Source organism: Lutra lutra, chromosome 5, assembly GCF_902655055.1.
Source record: "Lutra lutra chromosome 5, mLutLut1.2, whole genome shotgun sequence".
NCBI lineage: Eukaryota > Metazoa > Chordata > Mammalia > Carnivora > Mustelidae > Lutra > Lutra lutra.
Genome location: NC_062282.1, coordinates 31,548,704 through 31,570,277, shown reverse-complemented (window position 1 = coordinate 31,570,277; position 21,574 = coordinate 31,548,704). Strand labels below are relative to the sequence as shown.

Below are 21,574 nucleotides of genomic sequence, written 5' to 3'. Positions count from 1 at the left end.
AAGTAACCGGCCCAAAATGTCAAGTAATTTGCAACGTCCAAAAAGTCATCATGTGTTTCCTAAGCCCAATATTCAAATACAATTTTTTTTTTTTTATTTGACAGAGAGAAATCACAAGTAGGCAGAGAGGTAGGCAGAGAGAGAGGAGGAAGCAGGCTCCCCACTGAGCAGACAGCCCGATGCGGGGCTTGAACCCAGGACCTGGGATCATGACCTGAGCCGAAGGCAGCGGCTTAACCCACTGAGCCACCCAGGCGCCCCTAAGCCCAATATTCAAACCAGAGATGAGCAGAGCTCCCGAAATGCCACTTTCTGTTTTATATTTTAACCGTTTCCTATTTCTCAATATAAAGCTTTCTGAACTTCGCTGATTCCTCAAATAGTACAGAGCTAAGACCATAAGCCAGACAAAGGGACACATTAGAGTCCTTCTGGAAAAATAGTTTCATATCCTACCAAAGATGTGACAATCCTATGGCACACGCTAAAATTTGATGCTGAATGACTTGGTAAAGATTTATAACCCCACACAGTGATGACAGAAGCTCACTTATGCCTGAAATGATTAACACTTCAGGCCAATAATGTGCAGTTATTGTTTATTATTGGGGAAGGTGGAGAAAGGATGCTTATACATAGTGGAATAGGGACCACACCACTAATAGACATATTTATTTTATATTTATATTTATATAATTTATATGTATATTATAAATATAATAATTTATATATTTATATCCTATAAATATATAAATTATATTTTATTATACTAATATATAAATATAAATAATAATTTATATAAATAAAATATTTATATTCTATAAATATAATATATTTATATTTATTTATAAAACTATGGTATAGGGGGGCACCTGGGTGGCTCAGCCATTAAGCGTCTGCCTTTGGCTCAGGTCATGATCGCATCAGGCTCCCTGCTCAGTGGGAAACCTGCTTCTCTCTCTCCCATTCCCCCTGCTTGTGTTCCTTCTCTCACTGCCTCTGCCAAATAAATAAATAAAACCTTTAAAAAAAAACCAAAAACAAACAAAAAACTATGGTCTATTTAAAGAAGGTCTAGGTATTATGGTTGTTTTCTTTTTCCAGCTCTACAAAGGCATCTTTCAATGTATCATTTGCAATGCATCAGCATGCAATAAACCAATATTCTTGCTGTTGATCAACAGATTAGTGATGTAACCCCCCATTAATCTATCATGTGGAAAGCACACTTGAAGTGACGCCACGATCATCCGTCTTCTAGAAAGGTTCAGCCGTTACACTTGTGTCTCCTCATCTGTCACCTTCTCATGTTAATACTGGTCCATAACTCAGAAATGTTATTTTTGTGAAAACTTCTAAAAGATCACTTTCCTTAGCTCTTCTGTGCCTGGGATAAAAAATTAACTCTCATAGCCTCCATCTTATAGCTCTAACTTCAGACCAGGGAAATGGTGGTTGTGTTAAGCAGAAATCCTTGGGAGTTTCCTTCCATGTGCTGCATCTTTATTTCCACTCAGCTACCAGGTTTGGGTGGCAGTCACTGGTTGTCTGGTGTCCTGATGTTAGAATGCTAATGAAGTCCTCTGGTTTGATGGTTCTGGTAAGGTCAGTGTCAAGCTGACTTTCAGTGCAATAGGGTTCCCAGGGACCCAGGCAAGACTCCCTAATAAGCAGAGTGGATCCTTGCCCGCTTTCTCCCTTTTCCCCCATCCTGACCTACCTCCCCACTGCTCCCTTGCCCCCAGGACACAGTTTAGACTCTAAATCCTCCCATAATGTACTGCACCTCTAACTCTGGTCCCTTGGGAGGTATTATGCTCCAAAAGGGACCCTATTCCCTCTTCGTCCACCTCTTTCACAAATCAAAACTCAATCCTTCTTAATATGAACAGTCCTCTGGTTAGTGTCAGGATAAAGCAATCTGATTTCTAACTTTTAAATTATGAATAACACCCCTTTAAAGCATTCACATTTTTGTAAGCATTTAAATTTTTTTAACTTTTTCTAAGGATTTTGTTTATTTATTTATTTGAGAGAAGAGAGAGGGGGAAAGAAGGGATAAGGGCAGAGGGAGAGGGAGAGAAGGACACTCCACAGAGCACAGAGCAGGGCTTGATCTTAGGACCCTGAGAACCTGACCTGAGCCAAAACCAAGAGTTAGACACTTAATCGACTGAACCACCAGGCAGTCCCAACAATTTTTAAACTAATTTTTTAAATAGAAATTACATCTGGCTCAAAAACAGAACAACAACGAAAACAAACCCAACAAGTATAAAATGGCATACAGTCCTTCTCTGTCATTTTCAGGGTCTTCACAGCCTCTGCCCTACAAAAGCCACTTTTCTTAATTTCCATGTCCATCCAGTTTCCTTAGATTTATGTAAGCAAATATAAATATAGATACTAATTCCCCCAGCTTTATACTTGAGAAGGAAAATATTATGTACAATGCTTTGATCTTTGCTTTTAAAAAATAATAAAATTTTGTACATCTTTTCATATTTTAATAAGAAGTAACTGAAGGGCACCTGGGTGGCTCAGTGGGTTAAGCTGCTGCCTTCAGCTCAGGTCATGATCTCAGGGTCCTGGGATTGAGCCCTCTCTCTACCTGCTATTCTGCCTACTTGTGATCTCTCTCTGTCAGATAAATAAATAAAATCTTTAAAAAAAAAAAAAGGTAACTGAACATTCCTTAGAGTTGCATAATATTCTGATAAATGAATGACCCCCCCAACTGACTGAACATTATGCATTGTTTCCAAATTTTTCTTTTCAAAACCGTGCTACAAAAAACTTGGCATATATGTTATTTTCTGAACACAGAATTTCTTAAAAGGCAGGTCTGCTGATTGATTCCACCTCTGCTGCTTTTACAAAACCATACTAAGTAATTTAGCCTTCCACTTAGGAAGACTAAGAATATACCAGATTTAGAAAGTAGATAGTGTTCGAATTACCAATGTTTCATCGAATAACTCTGCAGGTTTTCAAAACTCTAACACTATTTCCTTAGCCACCTCCCTGATTCCTTCCTTTCCAGGTTCACATCCAATTCCTTAAACCTCTTCTCCATGCCTACCCACCATCTTTTATCATCTTTGTCTAATATACCAGCCATTATTTATTGAGGACTTGTTGCATACCAGATACACATTACTCTGTTCACTCCTCCCAAGAACCCAAATGAAATAAGGATTCTCTGAAGAAACTGAAGTTCAGAGAGGTTAGGTAACATGACTAAGCAGGAGCAGGACTGGTCCTTAAGTCTCTCTGATCCCAGGCCTATACCCCACCTCACCATCCTCCCTCCTAGGTCCCTCTCGTGAAACGTAGGATATCATGAGATAATAAGTCAAGCATGAGGGAAACTCAAAGAATCCTCATCCTTCTGTGTGTGTGTGTTCTTTGGGGTCAAAACACCTGGTTTTTTGTTCATTTGTTTTTTCACTACAAATACCACTATAAGCTATGTGGAGACAGACACCGGTCTGCTTAACATTGTTTATTTGGAGCATAGAAATAATACATTCTTGTTAGTTGCTCAGTTTGTCATCCTGTCAAAGTCTATTTAATCAGAATTGAGTATTAATATTCTCTATAGCTTAGCAATTACTTTAACAAATTAGATAACCCCTGTCAACAGACACTCAGTTGACTAGAGCTTCCATGAGAAATGAAGGTTATGCACAGGGTCTATATTGTAAATCTATTCACCTTACTTACTGGTAAACCATAAGTTTGAATATAATATATTGTTTTTCTGAACATGAAGCTAATAACTTTTTTTCCCCAGAACCATATGGGGCTACAAAAGTCTAAACTTTCAAAAAAAAAAAAGAAAGAAAGAAAGAAAGAAAGAAAGAAAGAAAGAAAAGAAAGAAAGAAAAATTCCAAAATATCTGAATGTTCTCTGAACTAACTAACCTTTTCTCTGGGTCCTCTTGGTTCCCGGGCCAGTGGTGAGAGAAGTTCATTCTAAGCATCTGTGTGTGCCCAACCAGCAAAGTTTCAGTTGTTAAGATCCCTTGGCTTGACTACTGGTTTGCATGTGGAGTTAGTGATAAATCTGCTGAGAAATATTCCATCCAACCCTTTTCTGGCCTTGTTCTTAATCCTGGAGAGAAACTAAGACTCACCTTTCCGTATATTAGCTTTAAGAATGATCAGTTAAGCATCCTGACCACTGAAAGGGTAAGGCCAGAGTCCCAGCAGGCATTAGCAAGGGACTAGCGGCATCATGGACCCCCACTGCCCCACCCCCATCTGCTCATGCATTGCTTCAACTAATCCAGCCAACAGCAATTTGGAACCTAAAAGCACTGGGCTATTTTCAGCAGCAAAATACCACACACCCTACACTGTCTCTTCTCTTCCCCTTCACTTTCTTTTTACATGTATTCTCTAAAATTGCCGCATTAGATATTATATATCATGTTACATCAATGTGTGTTGCTTCTAGCCATTACAAGGGAAAGGGATTCTATGTTTTAAATGTTCACACATTTAAAAAACTGGGGGAGGGGGTAAGTAGATTCTTTACAGCAGGGTTTCCACAAGCATCTGGTATGCTAGTGTGCAGCTGGAGTCTAAGAATAAGATACCCTAAAACACAGATCCCAGGACCCGTTTTCTGAACCATCTCCCAGATTGGGCCGTCAGAACACTGAGGAGCTAGAGGCAAAGCTCTGTGGTACACAGATTGGAAAAGGAGTGTCTCCAAAGTGTGGGTGGGCTTCAGGGGGCAATGTGGTTCTGCTCTCCCACCATCCAGGTGCCTGGGACGCCTCGTGCTGGTGTCCACTCTTACATTCAGCTCCCACCTGAGTCCACTCTACTTCATTTGCCCTCCTTGGTCCTTAGCAAAACAGTTTTCCGTAAGATTGTAGGTCTTTCTTCTCTTCTAGGTTGAAACTTCTGAGGAAGCACAGACTATTAATTGGGCACCTTACCTGAGTTGAACCCTAAAACAGAAATGCCTCTGGAAGAGCATCCCCTCTCTTCACCACACAAGCCCCTCGGAAAATCTTAAGAGCTTCCTCTTCTTCATCTTTCTCCCCAGATTCTCAACTTCTGCTCTTCTAAGATAAACCAGCTCCTCAGTCTAGACCCTGTTCTAGACTGGGTTTTTTTTTTTTTAAGTCTGATGTTTTTATCATTTTTAGAAGCAATCTACATGGTCTTTATTTTTACATTCTGGCATTTACTTTCACTGTGGAAAAGTCTGAGCCCACCCTGAATTCCCCCCTTTGAAAATGATTATCTTTTCTGTCTGCATCCCCAAAGAAATCTCTATCTTTAGGGTTTAAAAACCTAGCCAAGATCTGTCAGTGTCAATCATTCCATCATCAGGATTTCTTTTTTTAAGATTTTATTTATTTATTTGACAGAGAGAGCACAAGCAGAAGGAACAGCCGGGGGAGAGAGAGAAGCAGGCTCAGGGAGCCTGATATAGGACTTGATCCCAAGACCCTGGGATCATGACCTGAACTGAAAGCAGGCGTTTAGCCAACTGAGCCACCCAGACACTCCTCATCAGTATTTTCTGACAGAAGATGTGCCTCTTTGCTTTCAAGGATTTTCTCTTCCATATGCAGAGGAGGTCACACCATTTCTTTTGATCTGGCCAGCAAATGACAAACACATCTACATGGTCTAATTCAGTATGACAGGTTCACCAGCTCTGAGTGTTGCTTTTCATCCACTCTTCTGTGGAGCAAAAGATAGCTGCAGTGGTCTTGAGGGCTGGGTACTCTTCCATTTTCTGAGATTTCTTTTGGGGCCCTATACCAGGGCAAGCCCACTCGTGGCAGCTCATCCCCTTTCTGCCTCTGGTATGATCCTGTCATGGTGTTTGGGGCTTTCATGCTATAGGTTTCTCCTTGACCCTCCCCAGCGGGCCCACTCACCCCAAGGCTGCTTCACCAATCTAGGGTGTATTAAGAAGGATTCACAGGTTTTTCTAAAATCAGTGTCTTCCCCCTGTTTTGCTTCTGGTGTGGGGAACAAGTGGAAAGCTTTATTTGTTTCCTATGGCACCCAAGCCTTCTGTTTCTTCCCCTAGCCACCACCTTGTGAAATTTATCCTACTGCGTTATTTTTCCTTTTTTGCATGTAGTCGCCACTAGCAACTTTGGGATAATATTTACCTTGCCTGATTTCGTTTTTACTATTTTATTTGGGAATTGGAGGAGGGACGTCCTGGAGGTCCCCTCCTTCCTTCCTTAATAGCAACAGAGTATTTCAGCTATAATCTAGGTGTCAACAACATTTCCAAAGGGACCATCACTTCGCCCCCTTCAACAAGGCAGAAAGAAGACTCAAATGAAGTGAGTGTCCACTTCTTATGTCGTATCCTCTGGACTGTGCTTGGTCAAAGCTGCTTAGATGATCACTCCAGGAATCTGCGGAGTCTTCAGGTCACAGTCAAGGTGAAGCAAGGGAGAGAGCCATATGAAATGATTTAATAGATGTGAAACTTGATTGAAATTATTTAATTCTTAAAATAGTCATTCAAGGGGCGCCTGGGTGGCTCAGTGAATTAAGCCTCTGCCTTTGGTTCAGGTCATGATCCCAGGGTCCTGGGACCGAGCCCCACATCGGGCTCTCTGCTCAGCAAGGAACCTGCTTCCTCCTCTCTCTCTGCCTGCCTCTCTGTCTACTTGTTATCTGTCTGTCAAATAAATAAATAAAATCTTTTAAAAAAAAATAGTCATTCAACCCAGAAAGGAAAAAGCATTAAAATGAAATTGCAATTTACTTGAGGAAGGAAAATTAAAAAGAAAGTCAAATCTAAAAATCAAACACAAATACATGCAAGTGTAATAACCAAATACATACAGACTCTTCCTGATTTACTTTCGATTGTGTTTTTGTACATTGAAACTTTTTAAAAACTAGATAGGAAGATGGGGTAAATGTTATAATTGAGATTGGCTCCCTACTGGGAAAGAGATATTTTCCTTCATATAATCTGTTAAAATTATTTCTAATCCAGGCCAAATAAAACCCTTTTTTAAGGGATTGGATTTCCACAGTATGCGTTTGCCACTAAAGGCTCCTACTTTGAAAATTATTTCTGAATATTAGGGGTTCATATGCTAATAACACCTCTTTGCACATATGTTTTTTATTTTCAAAACAAAATGAAATTAACTTATGTAACACCAAAATTAACTCCAATTATTGGAGGACTGAACTATACCTCAGGAGCCCAAATCCAGTTACTTGTTTTTACAAATATATCTGGAGATGTCCTCTCCTTTTAGAGAAAGAACAATCATGATAGTTATGACAAGGCTTTAAAGCCCAGAGAACCATCTAGAGTGCTAGGTTATTTGTTTCTCCAACATATGAGATACGAGGAAGAGAGGAAAAAGTCTGAAAGTTGGAGACTTTAAATGCCATATTAACCACTAGCAAGGAGACAAGAAACATATTTCTCTTCTGTTTAAATTGCCACTAAAGAAAAAAGCTTATATTTTATTCTGTCTGGCATAACGAAGCTAGAAAAAACATGTAGAACAGCCAACAGCGATAGATAGATACTATCAGGGAAAAGTAACTGAAGGTGAGACATCTGGCTACAGAAAAAAAAAAAAAATCTGAACAGAAAACCATATGAGGTTTTTCTTCCCCCAAAGTCAGAAGTGGTGTTGTAGAAACAGAAGTTTATATTTGTGAGGGCAGCCGGCGTCCCTCTGCAGCTGCGTGGCTGCCCACCATAACCTACTGCTTCAGCCTGTGGCACATTCCCAGCACCCCAGCACATGTCTTTCCAGCAGTGGCAGTAGGTCTGGGCAGGCACAGGCAAGGGGGCTTGCCACAGAACCCCACTCTTTCTTGAGTTTCTTCTGCTTCTCAGAACCTAACATAGCTCATCTGGTTTTCAAGGGCATCCTGCATAGTGGTATCATGAGTACAACTGGGCGACTAAGAACCCTTCTAGAATCAGTGCAAGGCAGATAAATACCTTAGGTAACCAAAGTGTGTTGAGTATTTGTTCCCTTTGTTCTGGGGGGGGGGATTATTTTGCTCCACTCTTAAGTAGAGAAAGAATCCTAGATTGATACTGCAAGAGCCTCTCGGGGTGGTTTGTTTTAAAATTGTACTGTATTTTCTATTTTTCTTCCAAATTGTCACCTTAAAGAAATCAAAGTACCCATCTAGTCTCAGTTATTGAGGATTTCGAGTGCAGCTTCTCCAGGACCCCCTTCTTCTCCCCTCCAGAACTTTAGCCATACACACACACACACACACACACACACACACACGCACATGCACAATTTTCTCCTCAGCCATTTCTTCAAAAGCAGTTTCATGTGGAAGGAGGATAAATCACATTTATAAAATAATTTCCATCATTCATATTACTCTAAATTAAAGAAAATTTTTCTGGGCCCAATAGAGCAGTTTTGTAGGCAGGAAACCTCACTATGTTGTAGAAAGGGCTGTCTGATTTCTCTGAAGCCTTGAGTCCTTAGTCCTTCTGGGGAGAAATGAATTGTGCTCCGGCTCAGTGGCATGCAAGCAGATGCGGTTTCTAGATCTGCTAGATCTTTATCTGCCTCTTGGGAACTTGTGCTTTCTTCACTAACTCTGAGTCTAATGGACCTACTGGTTGAAGGGACTATTACAAGGTGAGGTCATATCTTAGTTCAGACTGCTATTACAAAAATACTGGTGACTTAGAGACAGCAGAAATTTATCTCACGGTTCTGGAGGTTGGGAAGTCCTAGATCATGGTGTTGGCAGTTTTGACGTCTGGTGAGAACCCACTTCCTGGTTGTCTTCTCATGGCATCCTCCCATGGCAGAGCTCTGAGGGAGCTCTCTGGGGTCTTTTTTATAAGGGCACTAATCCCATTCATGAGGGCTCCACCCTCCTGACCCCAACACCTCCTAAAGGCCACCCTCCTAGCATCATCACACTGAGGATTACATTTCAACATTTGAATTTGGAAGACACAGACTTTCAGTCTATGGCACATGGCCTGTGCCACTCAACCCAGCAAATGACACTCCACCACTCCCCCAACCATCTGCTTCTCTCCTATATTCTTGCTTTCTTCTTCATTCTTATCTTCTAAGCTGTAATTTTTAAAAGATTTTATTTATTTATTTGAGAGAATGGGGGGAGCATGAGAAGGAGGAGTGGCAGAGAGAAAGGGAGAAGCAGACACCGCATTGAGTAGGGAGCCAACGAGGTGCTCAGTCCCAGGACCCTGAGATCACGACCTGAGCCAAAGGCAGACACTCAACCAACAGAGCCACCAGGGCACCCATAAGCTATGATTACTTTTTTAATCCTATTCTTTTCCAGTCTTCCATACCATCATCACAAATCCCCTTTATTGAGTCAATGAAACCTGTTAGTAAAACCTACCGAAAATGCTGAGATTTATGGAGGCATGAGGATCCAAGAGGTTGTTGAATTCTGAACTACTAAGAAACAGTGGTTAATTACATGTGCCAATAGAATTTTGAAATGGAAAACATAAGGCAGAAAATAGAAAAGCTGGTGGTGTGCTCCTTAAAATCTCATAGAGTTGATGCCAAATGCCAGCCCATATTTCATGGAAAAATCAAATGGTCCACACAGAAGATCAATGAATGAGCACGTGGCTTGAATTCTCAAGGTCACTTCAGGCTTCCAGCTCTCTCTAATTCGCATGAGTTTAGGAATTGCCTCTCTGCCCCTGCACTGTACTGCAGTCACCCAAACAAGACTTGGAGTCTTTCCTTAGTTTTCACCGCAAACCCCTCATTGAAGGCATTGTGTGTGTGACAGACGTCAGTGAAGGTGTCAGACCCAGAAGTTTCTTTACACGGCTTCGAGGCTAGAAATTTAAAACAGAATATTGGTAACCACCATTCTTCAAAAGCAGAATGGGGTTTTACAGCTCAGGTTTCCCTCCCATCCCCTATCATTCATTCACCTTCTTTCTTTTCCTATGTCCCTGACTCCCTCCTTCTTAATGGCAGAGAAGAATGAGAACACTTTCTGTTTTATTATTCAGAATAGTTCAGCTCTCTGTGATATAAACCCTTACACTCAACTATTACCTTCCTTTGCATATAAGAGAAATTCTTTATTCAAGGGTCACCTCACCATTTCTTTTGAGGTGGAAGATGTTCCTGGGAGGGATGGCCAGTGGGGGAGGAAGTGGCTTTATTTTATATTACTATTAATGGCCATTATATTGTCAGAAACAAGATGCCCAGGCCAGAAATATTGCCAGAAACAACATGCCAGGCCAGTTTGGACAACCCCGGTAGAAGTATAGGAACTGAACTGTTCCACTTTGGTGTGATAGCCAAGTTGCCTGACCCTCCTGTCTGTTTCCAGTGACTCATAACCAGAGATCCCTAAAAAACTAGAGTGCTAGATAGTGCCTACCAGACCTGGGACTTGAAAGTTTTCAGATTCTTTCCTGAATTAAAATTCTAGAAGGACACTCATGAACCAACGTTCCTTGCATGTTTCCCGGACCATTCTGACCATTATGACACCAGATGGGTCTTGAAGGAGAAAGATGGCCAAAAGGGATAGACATTCTGATTGACAATGTATGTGTCATAGATTCAGAAGAAGCAAGGAACATCAAAATTGGACCTCACTCTTTCTAAGATTCTCAAATTTTAAGTTGCATAAGAAAAGGCCCAAAGTTTCTAGTTCGAGAAGCCGCATGGGACCCAGGAACCGGGGTAGTTGTTCACATCACTGGATGGCTCTAATACAGGTTGTCCTTGGAACACATTAAGAAACACTGCAGGCTATGAGGGCTATTGCAGTGGGGGAAGGAGGAAGGAGGATGGTGGGGAGATGAAAGGTTTCAAAGCCTTGGTATTTTTCTTTCTTTTTTCTTTTTTTTTTTCTTTTTTTAATCATTTTTTTTAATTTATTTTCAGCATAACAGTATTCATTGTTTTTGTACCACACCCAGTGCTCCATACAATCCGTGCCCTCTCTAATACCCACCACCTGGTTCCCCCAACCTCCCACCCCCCCACCTCTTCAATCCCTTCAGATTGTTTTTCAGAGTCAAAGCCATTAGTATTTTTCTGAAAACAAAAGCAATGCTATCACGTTGAGACAGAACACTGAAAGGTGGTAATTACATCCAAACAAGGAAATGAGTGAGTGATCTATTTAAGCAAACAGGTAGTATCCTCTAGCTGATCTTAAAAATTTGCTTAGTTAGGGCAAGGACAGAGGTGCTATTCAAACGTCTAACATCTGGATGGCTGGCACCAGAATCCTGGAGGTTTTTTTTACTATGTCAGGCATTGACCTGCTAGTTGCTGGCCAGGGGTCACTGAGGGGTATCTGGAACCCTTAGAGGGCTTTAGCTGGTTCACTCTTTTAACAGTGGGTGGTTAAATGCATCAGCTGACTGGTGACCAGCCCCCAACCAGCTGGCCCAGACTGTCAGCCTGGAAGAGTGTGGTGCTCCCCACACAGAACATCTGTAAGCAGGGACTCAGCCATTCTCTTCCCCTCTTTCCTTCCTTCCTTTTTCCTATTCTCTGTTCCCTTTTATTTTCATCTTTTTCTCCCCTTCTGCCTTGCAGCGGCCTTCAGGGTACTCAGCACAGGGTTCTTACATGGCACATGTGATAACTGTTCATCAAATTAAGAATCCATATTTAGCGCTACTGGTAGGATGTAAGGCAAAGAAAAAGATGCAAGTGCTCCCTAAGGCAAACCAACTTAGAAAGGCTGAATAACTAGGCATCACAGTAAGAACTGCTGTTTTGTTGATGGAGGGAGGTCAGAAGGACCAGGGAGCTCATAGTCCTGCCCCGTGTGACAGCTCTTGGTCCTTTGAGAGGTCTCCATGCTGGGTAGGGCCCTCAAACTCCCCTCCACCCAAAATGACCAGGACAGCTAAGGGAAGCACAGGATCAGAAGTTCTAGAAGATTCTCTGCTCTCCATCTGGTCACTGCTCAAGTGCCATTCTGCTGGCCTAGCTTTCCCACCGTGGAGATAGCATCACTTGCTAACAAGGTTTATCTTTCCCTTCAACAGTGTTTTGTGTTGTGCGTATCTGATTTTTAAAATAGGCCTGTGTTAATACAGCATTTACAAGAAATTAAGCCAATGAAAAAGAAAGGTAGGCGGTTGTCCTAAACTAAAGGGCACTTTCCTCTGTAATGCTCTTTGGTTGCTCTTCAAAGGAATACGAGTCTGAAGAAAAGTGCTCTCAGGTTTTGATGCCGCAGACAAATTCCTGCATCTGTGAGTCTAATGATAAAAGGAGAGGGTGACTGTGGCATAGATTTAAAAAAAAAAAAAAAAGAAAAAAGTGGTTTTTTTGTTTTGTTTTGTTTTGTTTTGTTTTCAAGCTTGTCACTATTTTTGTAAGCTGGAAACTTGTTTTTAATCTTGCTGCAAAGTTGATTGGAGAGCCTGCAGGAAGCACCAAGAGCTCTTAGTGATCTATGAGAAGTTGAGATGTATTATAAAGACAGGAGCACCTTTTGATTTTTGAAAAGCACTGTTTACGGGATTCTTTTTCATGGGGGAGCATTCAAAGCAGAGGCTTTGTGGCCAGAGAGCCACGGGGTCCTGCACAAGCTCCCGCAGTTACTGTGGGACCCCAAGGAAGGTTCTTAGCCCCCCTCTACCTCAGGTTTCTCATCTGTTGATAGAGATGAGTCTCTGTTGTTGGGTTTTTGTGAGGATTAAACAGAAATGTACGACATGCTAAAATATATGGGTTCCTGGTATATCATAGAGACTCAAGTCATTGACCCCAATTTAATGACACTTATGAAAGGGAGAAAGGAGAAATGCTTAAATAAAGACCTCATTGTAAAACAGGTGAATGAGGAGCCTGAGTGGCTCAGTTGGTGAACATCTGATTCTTGATTTCGGCTCAGGTCATGATCTCAAGGTCCTGGGATTGAGCTCCGTGTTGGGGTTAACACACAGCCAGGAATCTGCTTGAGATTCTCCCTCTCTCTCCCTCTCCCTCTGCCCCTCCCCTGCTCATGCTCCCTTGCTCTCTCTCTCTCTCTCTCAAATAAATAAATCTTTTTTAAAAATAAAACAAATCTATCTTTTAGTGGTTCCTCATGTCTTCTAGTCCAGTAGGGGTTTACTTTCTTGTTTTCGAATATCTTTATGGTTGTTTCTTTGTTATCATCACTTTTCTTTTTCCAGCATTTCTAGAGATTTGGGGTGAGCAGAGCTTACCACAATGTAGTCAGTTTGCCATCTTGACTGGGAACTTTTAGTCATGTATCTAAGGGCGAAAACATTAATATTTTAGCCATTATAAAGCATCAATATAAGAAAAATACCTAATGGGTCATCTTAAAGGAATCATCTAAGGTTTGGGTTTACACATTGCCAAAAACCTGAAAAATTGAACCATTCATAAGTATCGATAATGTGTGTATGCAAGTGTAGAGTTTGCACCTAGTAACAATAAATAAGACACATGTCCTAAAGAAGCTAATTGTATAGGTTTTTCACTTTTTGAGCTATGTTACAAGAAAGACAGTCTTTATATATAATGAATACTTTTCCCTATCTCTAAGGATTTAAAAGACCTAAAGAAAGAGCTTTGAGAAATGTGTTGAGTGCTTTAAATAATATATAACTTATTATTTGGAATTTTAAAAGTTATATACTCTTCAGTCTGGAATTTTACTGTATAAATGCTAATAGAATATAAGCTGGAATCAAAGTTGACTAAAATTGGGTCAATATTGTGCTTTCCATTTAGTGAAAAAAATAAATAAATATAAATTGATGTTGAAAGATATCCATAGAATAGGGATTAATTAATTTTTGATAAATGAGATAGAGGTAATTTATACAAATTTTTAAAAAATTTTTTAAAGATTTATTTATTTATTTGACAGAGAGACAACAAGAGAGGGGACACAGGCAGGGGAAGTGGGAGAAGGAGAAGCAGGCTTCCCGCTGAATAGGGAGTCTGAGGTAGGGCTAGATCCCAGGTCCCTGGGATCATGACCTGAGCCAAAGGCAGACGCTTAATGACTGAGCCACCCAGGCGCCTCTATATGAATTTTTATAACTAGGTCAGAACAGGTTGTGCATTATCTTTCCCTCTTTAGAGAACACACTGGTTCAAAACATATACCCAGCAAGTATCTCTCTATAACACCATTAAAATAAATTAAGGGGCAAAGAGTGAAACATCAAGACATACGTACATTTCCTAAAGATTTTTTTGTTACAGCAGAAAACTGATGGAAGTTACTTCAGCATCTTGATTCAAAGATGTTGAATATTTGAAACAAAATATTAAAGGAAAAGCCCAATTTTCAATTAATGGTAGCACTTTTAATAGCATATTCTACAATTATGAAATCAGTCTTTCTTTCAAATGGACTAATCATCCACTATGAAAGTTCTTTGGGAATTTTCTTGAAAAGGCAAGAAAATCAACGTTTCCATAGCCTGTGAATGAACAGAAAAAAGAGAAATTTGTATCAACTATACATATTGCCCAATAGTTTAGAATTTTCTCATTCAAATTCATCAAAATAACCTATTTAACTTTTGTTTCCAATTTTTCACATTTTAATAACTTAAAATGATTTAAACAGTCAGCAACATTGATTTTATTAAGAAAGGTATACATCTTAGCAGAAGAAAACTCACCAAATGTTCTTTTGGTTAAAATAATTGAATGGTTTATTATTTTAATATTTGTTATTCTATTCAAGTACAGCTTCACAAAATGTTTCGGACATCATTAATCAATTCATTAAATTGTAATTCATCTCTAAATTTTGGCAACTGTCTGCTTCAGTTAAGTTTTGTGAAAAATATAATCACATTTTCTGATATGGTCACAAAATCAGTCTAGAAAATGTTTTTTTTTTTTAAGATTTTATTTATTTATTTGACAGACAGAGATCACAAGTAGGCAAAAAGGCAGGCAGAGAGAGGAGGAAGCAGGCTCCCTGCTGAGCACAGAGCCTGACGTGGGACTCGATCTCAGGACCTTGGGATCATGACCATGACCTGAGCCAAAGGCAGAGGCTTTAACCCTGAGCCACCCAGGCGCCCCTGATTTTTAATACATTATTATATTCTTTCTAATAGTTAAAAACTGGCTTTCCTTTTAAGTTGCTAAATGGAACTGAGTTTGCTGTTAGATAAGGTAAATTTTCATCACTTCAAAATATCTCACTTGACACCTGTTATAAAATTTTTTTTCCTCATCATTTCTCAAGGCATTGTTTCGCCCACTGTGGTCTGTGGACCATCTACACCAGGACAGGCACAAGCATTTTCAAAAACTTAAGAATGCCGCTGCCCCCTCCCCCCACCCACCCGGCCCCGCTCCATCCCCACCATAACCCCCTTGCCAAATCATGACTGTTGGTTTTGGGGCCTATGTAGCTCCATTTTTAAACTTGCCCAGGAGATTCTTGGGCACCTTGACAATAGAAAAAAAATTAAATCAAATCAGTCCTTCTTTAAATGGTCAATACTATTTTATATTTTATAAAGTCAAGAAGAGATTGTTTTGAGCAGGGTTAGTAATTTGAGTAATTCATTAGCCTTAAGGAAGCCCTTCATGGGATAGGAATGGGAGGATGGAGATATCAAGGAAAAGCTCATCCTGTAAACCAGCTGGTTAGTCTAAACCATTCTAGACCATCTTGTCATAGACACCAGGCTGGCCTGACATGCTGCTCAAGCTGGCATTTGGTGGTGGACTTCTGTAGAGTCACAGAAGCCTCCTGGACAGCACTCACTCTCCCATCACACTAGGAATCCCAGCTAGTCCTCCTGTGAGAGGCAAGGACCTTAGGACAGGTCCTCACAAATCAAACGCATATAGTAAATTCATGTTCAGCCATGACTAACAACCTCAGATACAATCATTTTCCTTCCTGGACCAGAGTTTGAAAGTACCTATAAACAGAAACATACCAAGAGGAGGAAGCATAGGGAACTCTGAAGACAAACTGTCAGCTTAGTTTGGCTTAGAGCTAGGGCTACCTACAACACGTCTCCTTTTTCCTAAGAAGACAATTCTGCCTGAACAACATTTGGAAATAATGAAATTTTCCTGAAACACCTTGAAAAAATAATAATAATAACAAATAAAAAGGGGGAAAAATACCACAAAAGTGAGACCAGAGTGCCAACTTCAGGAGCGGAAATAGTGGCATGAAGAAAGTGTTCTCTTAATCCACTCTTCTACCTCCAGCCAGACACTTGTATTTTACCAAATATTTGACATCACCCATATAGCAAGGACCCTAACCTTCAAAGAGCTTAAGTTATGGCTCTTTGCTCTGATTTGGATCTGTGATGACCTAGTTAGCAAGGGATATGATAGCACTAAAACATGCTGTTTTCCCACATTGTACCTGCACCAGCCACATTAACCCAGTTAAAATGTTGTCCATGATATGAGTCTCTTTGAAAGCCTATGGTTAATCAAAACTTATGTTGAACAAAGATAGATCTTAGGCCTAAATAAACATATCTATTTTTTCTTTCTTAGAGGCACCTGCCAGCGCCTCTGGAAGGTTCCTCAAATTTTAGTGAAACCAAATGACAGTGGTGTATAATACTTGGTTACAGCACACACACATACACACCCACATGCATGTTAACAGCATCTGCACGTGCCACCTGCTCTCCATTCACACCCACGTGGTTTAACGAACAATGAGAAGGTAAATGAGTTTGCAACAGAGATAAAGGGATAAAAGCAATAAAAGATGGGACAAGGGAGGGAGGCAGGGGCCAAATGTGGTAGGCCACACTCAGGTCTGGGGGCTTTTGCTGAAAGGTGAGGGTGATCTGGTCAGATTTGGTATTTGGGAAGGATTATTCTAGAAACAGTATAAAAGAAGTAGGAGACCATTGTAGTAATCCAGGCAGGAGCTTGGACTAGAGAAGTGACAGTAGAGATGGGACAAGAGGATGGATCTGAGAGATACTTAGCGGAGAAGATAATGGATTAGCTCTGTGGGACAACCATGATTTTTATTTTTCAATAAAGTCAATTAGAGGAGACTTTGAGATGTCAAATAGGAAGGTAGTTATGAGGGTCTGGAAATCCTAGAGCACTTCAGTTCTCTCTCCACATTGTGGACACATCAGCCTGCTTCTTGGGACCCAGCGCTTTTCCCAGTTTGTACATATCTGTCTGATAGACTATTATCTAGATCTGCGCTGTCCAATACATTAGCCATGGGAGGCTGCTGAAATTGAAATTAATTAAATAAAAATGTAAAATTCAGCTCCTCAGTTACACCAGGTACATTTTATATGTTCAGTAGCCACCCGTGTCTAGTGATTATACTACATGACAGCACAGATAATAAACATGTCCTTCACTCCAGAACATTCTACAGAACAGTGCTGATCTAATGACCCACTGGTACCTCTCACCTATATCTCCAAAACCAAATCAACACTTCCCGCAGTATCATACATTCTATACAGTGTTAGTTATTTCTGCACCTGAACCCTTGTGTATGGTGAGTTCCATGAAAGCAAGGACCCTGGCCTACTCGTTCTCCAGCTCCCTCACACCCAGCAGAAAGCCTTTGTTCCACGTGCTTAGCAACCACTGGTTGAATACATGAGTGAGGGACTGAGTAAGCCAAAATCTAAGTTCTGTTTCAAAAACATATAGAAAAATAACCACTTCTGTAATCTCTCAGTTTTTAGGCTGATGTTATAGCTCCTAAACATTGAAAATATGAGTAATAAAACCTGGCTTATAAGATGGCATCAGCACAGGAGTTTATCATGCATAATTAGAGCGTAATCAGAGCAGAGGCAGGGAAGGCAGAAGGGAGCTGGCGTTCTCTCCCATTGCGTTCTGCCCTGGTGACACTCAATATTAGCCAGGTCAACCTTCAGTGGTTTAACACCCACCAGCAGTTGCCACTTCATGGAGACAGCAGCAGCTACAGTGTCTGTTGGTATAACATCTCTGCTTCCTTCTGTCATACATTCTGTACCTGATGGGTCAGAACTGCTATCCAGACAACCGTAACTGTGGTCAGAGTTCTGCCCACATCGTCTTCCTGGGACTGGTCAGTCTCACGAGAGGGACTTCCTTCAGAGTCTTAGTCAACACTCAGCCTCAATATCCTCTTTGGTGTTGCTGCAAAGGATGCCCCCATCCCCCATGAGGGTGGGAGGATTGAAATAGAAATTAAGTGTTGTAGGAGGCCTGGGAAGAGGGAAGAGGCGCCAGAAAATGGGAGTAGGACCAGCGAGGCAAAGCTTGAATAGAAACGCACCCCTCTTTCTTTCTTCCAGCTGCACGATAGGGTCTAGAAGAATGGTCCTATTTGTGCACAAGAAAGAGGTAACTGAAGGTGGGGAATCATTGTTTTGGACATGGTGAACCACCCCCCCGCCCCCCCGCCGGAAAATGGTGCGCTTGTGAATAGTAACAAACCGTCACTTAAGCACCAAGCACGGGCCAGGTGCCGGACCAGATCCTAGGGATCCAACAGAGACCAGCCAGATGCGTCTCTGCTCTCCTGCGTGTCACAGCAGAGGAGCGAAGTCAGTGGGCACCTGTACTGCTCTGGTAAGCGCTCAGGTAGGGAGAGCCCAGGTTCTGGTGCTGGGAGATTTAGGGAGTCCTGGAGAGTCTCAGGAAAAGGCTTTTTGTTGGAACTGACACCTAAGCTGAGCCCTGAGAGTAGGTGTCACCCCAGTGAGGGAAGAGGAGAGAGGACCAGGAGCAGGTGCAGAGTTCTGGACAGAAGTGAGAGCTAGGCAGTGCCAAAGCACAGTTTTCCATAACTTAAGAGTATCGACCCAAGGGACGCCTGGGTGGCTCAGTTGGTTAAGCAGCTGCCTTCGGCTCAGGTCATGATCCCAGCGTCCTGGGATCGAGTCCAACATCGGGCTCCTTGTTCTGTGGGGAGCCTGCTTCTCCCTCTGCCTCTGCCTGCCACTCTGTCTGCCTGTGTTCTCTCTCTCTCTCTCTCTCTCTCTCTGACAGATAAATAAATAAAATCTTAAAAAAAAAAAAAAAAGAGTATCAACCCAAAAAGTGTGGGAAGTAAAACGTGACTGTAAAGGGGTACCTGGCTGGCTCAGTCGTTAAGGGTCTGCCTTCAGCCCAGGTCATGATTCCAGGGTCCTGGGATCGAGCCCCACCTCGAGCTGCTCTGCAGGAGGCCTGCTTCTCCCTCTCCCACTCCCCCTGCTTGTGTTCCTGCTCTCGCTCTGTCAAATAAATAAATAAAATCTTAAAAAAAAAAAAAAAAAAAAAAAAGGATGGTCGGCTCTCTGCTCTGGAGCCAGGCTGGCTGCATTCCATTCCCTCCTCTAGCTCTCAGTAGCTGTCAGACTTTGGGCAAGTTCGGAATTTGTTGTTTCCTCATCTGCAAATGAAAGAAATAATGCCACCTACCTTATGTACTTCCTGAGGAATTACATGACCTTTTCCATAAGCTGAGCACTCAGTGCCCGGCACCTAGAAAGTACTCTACAAAGGTTATCTGTTATTACTATCTTGAGCTAAAAATTTCGATAATGTGGAAACCAGTGTTTAGCCTACATTTCCATGGAAAAAAAACTTACAAACTTTTCTGTGTCCCAACCCATGGAGATTCGGGCTAGGAAGATTTTAAAATCCAGAAAGTGTTCCACGAGTTCCACTAGATGACATGTACAATAAGGGATTTCCCAAGATTATGAAAAAAAATTTCAGGTACCTATCAGAAAATTATTGCACTATGTTAAAAGATTTGGAGGAAAAACCTGTCTTTGTCGATCCAGTAGTACATTTCTTTGGAGGTTAAAAAAAAAATTAGCTTCAATTGTTATCAAAAACATGATGACAGGAATTCTGTTCTTGTTGTGTTGTTTTTTTTTTAAATCTTAGTGCTCTGAAAAAACCTAAGTATTGCCCTTCTTCTACTTGGATATCCTACCAGTCCTTTTTTCTCCTCTCCCCACATTATACTGATCTGTTCTTATTCTCTCCATTTTGAAATGAAGACACTGAGGCTCAGAGATTATTAGGTAATTTAGCCAAAATTGTGCAACTAGGAAGAGATGTAGCCAAAATTGAACCCTGAGCCTTTTGACGACAGCATCTGAATATGCACTCTGATCTTCGAGCCTTAGAAAACTGTCACTCCCATAGAGTGCTTAGAACCCCATGAGACATGCAAAATGCACTCAATAAAAGGTTAGATGCTATTTCGAATTGCCCATCTACATTGAGTCCTGCAGGATATTAATCATTGAAAACAAAATTCAAGCATGTTTGGAAAATCTTGGGTTAAGCAAAATTAAATTCATTATTTACTGTAAGGTCTCTAAAATATCACTGAGTATTAAGAGTACCCAAAATGAGAGTATAGTTTGTGGCAATTTCCAAATCATATTTGACCATACGACATCTTTTTTTTCTTCTCTCAAAGTAGTTCAGCAGGACCAGTGTTCCCGGGAACTAATTTTGGGGGAAATTCCGTGTGGGGTAAATGCAGAGTGACAGATAATACTTACAATTCAAATTCACTGGTGGAAAAAAAAATATTTTGTGTTTGTGAGAAAAGTCATTTTACTGTACTGAGCAGAAATAGCGTGAAACGGAACCTGAAGTCATTGTTCTAAATCTTAACTTGCTTGAGATGGGGAAGCTGAGTGACAACAGCTTTGCAAAAATATGTCACCAGTGAAGTAGGAAGTGGGCATTCTTGCAGCTTCTAAGAGCTTCAGCCACTTGGTTGTTCAGAGGCAGAGCTGCGCAGCACCTTATCTCGGAAAGCACACACACAAGCACACACCACCCCGAGAACGTGAGAGAGATGATGCAAAGTGTTGGGGATTTTGGTAGCAGCCTTTTATACATACACTCTGAGGTTCAAAAGTTTGAAGTGAAGCAATTACAAAGTTTGAGAAACTTGTTGGGGGAAAACATGGTTTTGCATTCTAAATAATTCCCTAATTCTATTCTATTCTCCCACCTGCCCTTGGAGCATTCTAGAAATGAATCTCATCAGCCCACGGTTATGAAATGGGACGAAAGGGGCGCCTGGGTGGCTCAGTGGGTTAAGCCTCTGCCTTCGGCTCAGGTCATGATCCCAGGTCCTGGGTTCGAGCCCCACATCGGGCTTTCTGCTCAGCAGGGAGCCTGCTTCCTCCTCTCTCTCTGCCTGCCTCTCTGCTTACTTGTGATTTCTCTCTGTCAAATAAATAAATAAAATCTTAAAAAAAAAAAGAAATGGGACGATGTAGTTGTGGTTAATGTTGAGCGATTCCATGTGGCACCCAACTCTTTCAACTTGGGGAGATGTTGGACAAGTTCAGTCTTTGACCACCTTCTCATTTGCAAAATGAGAATGGTGAATTGGACCACTCGCAAGGGGCCTTCTAGCTCTGCAGATTTGTGAATTTGAAGGAAGAAGTAGCTCATAAACTTCTTCTGGCTGTTAATTCCCAGGAAATAAAAGCTTCTCCCCTAGAGAGCAGGGGCATCGTAATAAGAAGGCAGCAGCAAACGAATAAGCTCTGGAGGTTAGCCTCAAGCCCCAGGAAACCAGATAGGGGTCTAGGCTCAGGTCTATGGGCTGCTGTGTAATG

General features: G+C 41.3%; 1 protein-coding gene across 3 annotated transcripts in view; it reads left to right on the top strand.

Moving 5' to 3' along the window:
* FYB1 (FYN binding protein 1) overlaps window positions 1–21,574 on the top strand; it is a 155,255-nt gene that overhangs the window by 61,696 nt on the left and 71,985 nt on the right. The gene's annotated exons all lie outside the window — the stretch shown is intronic.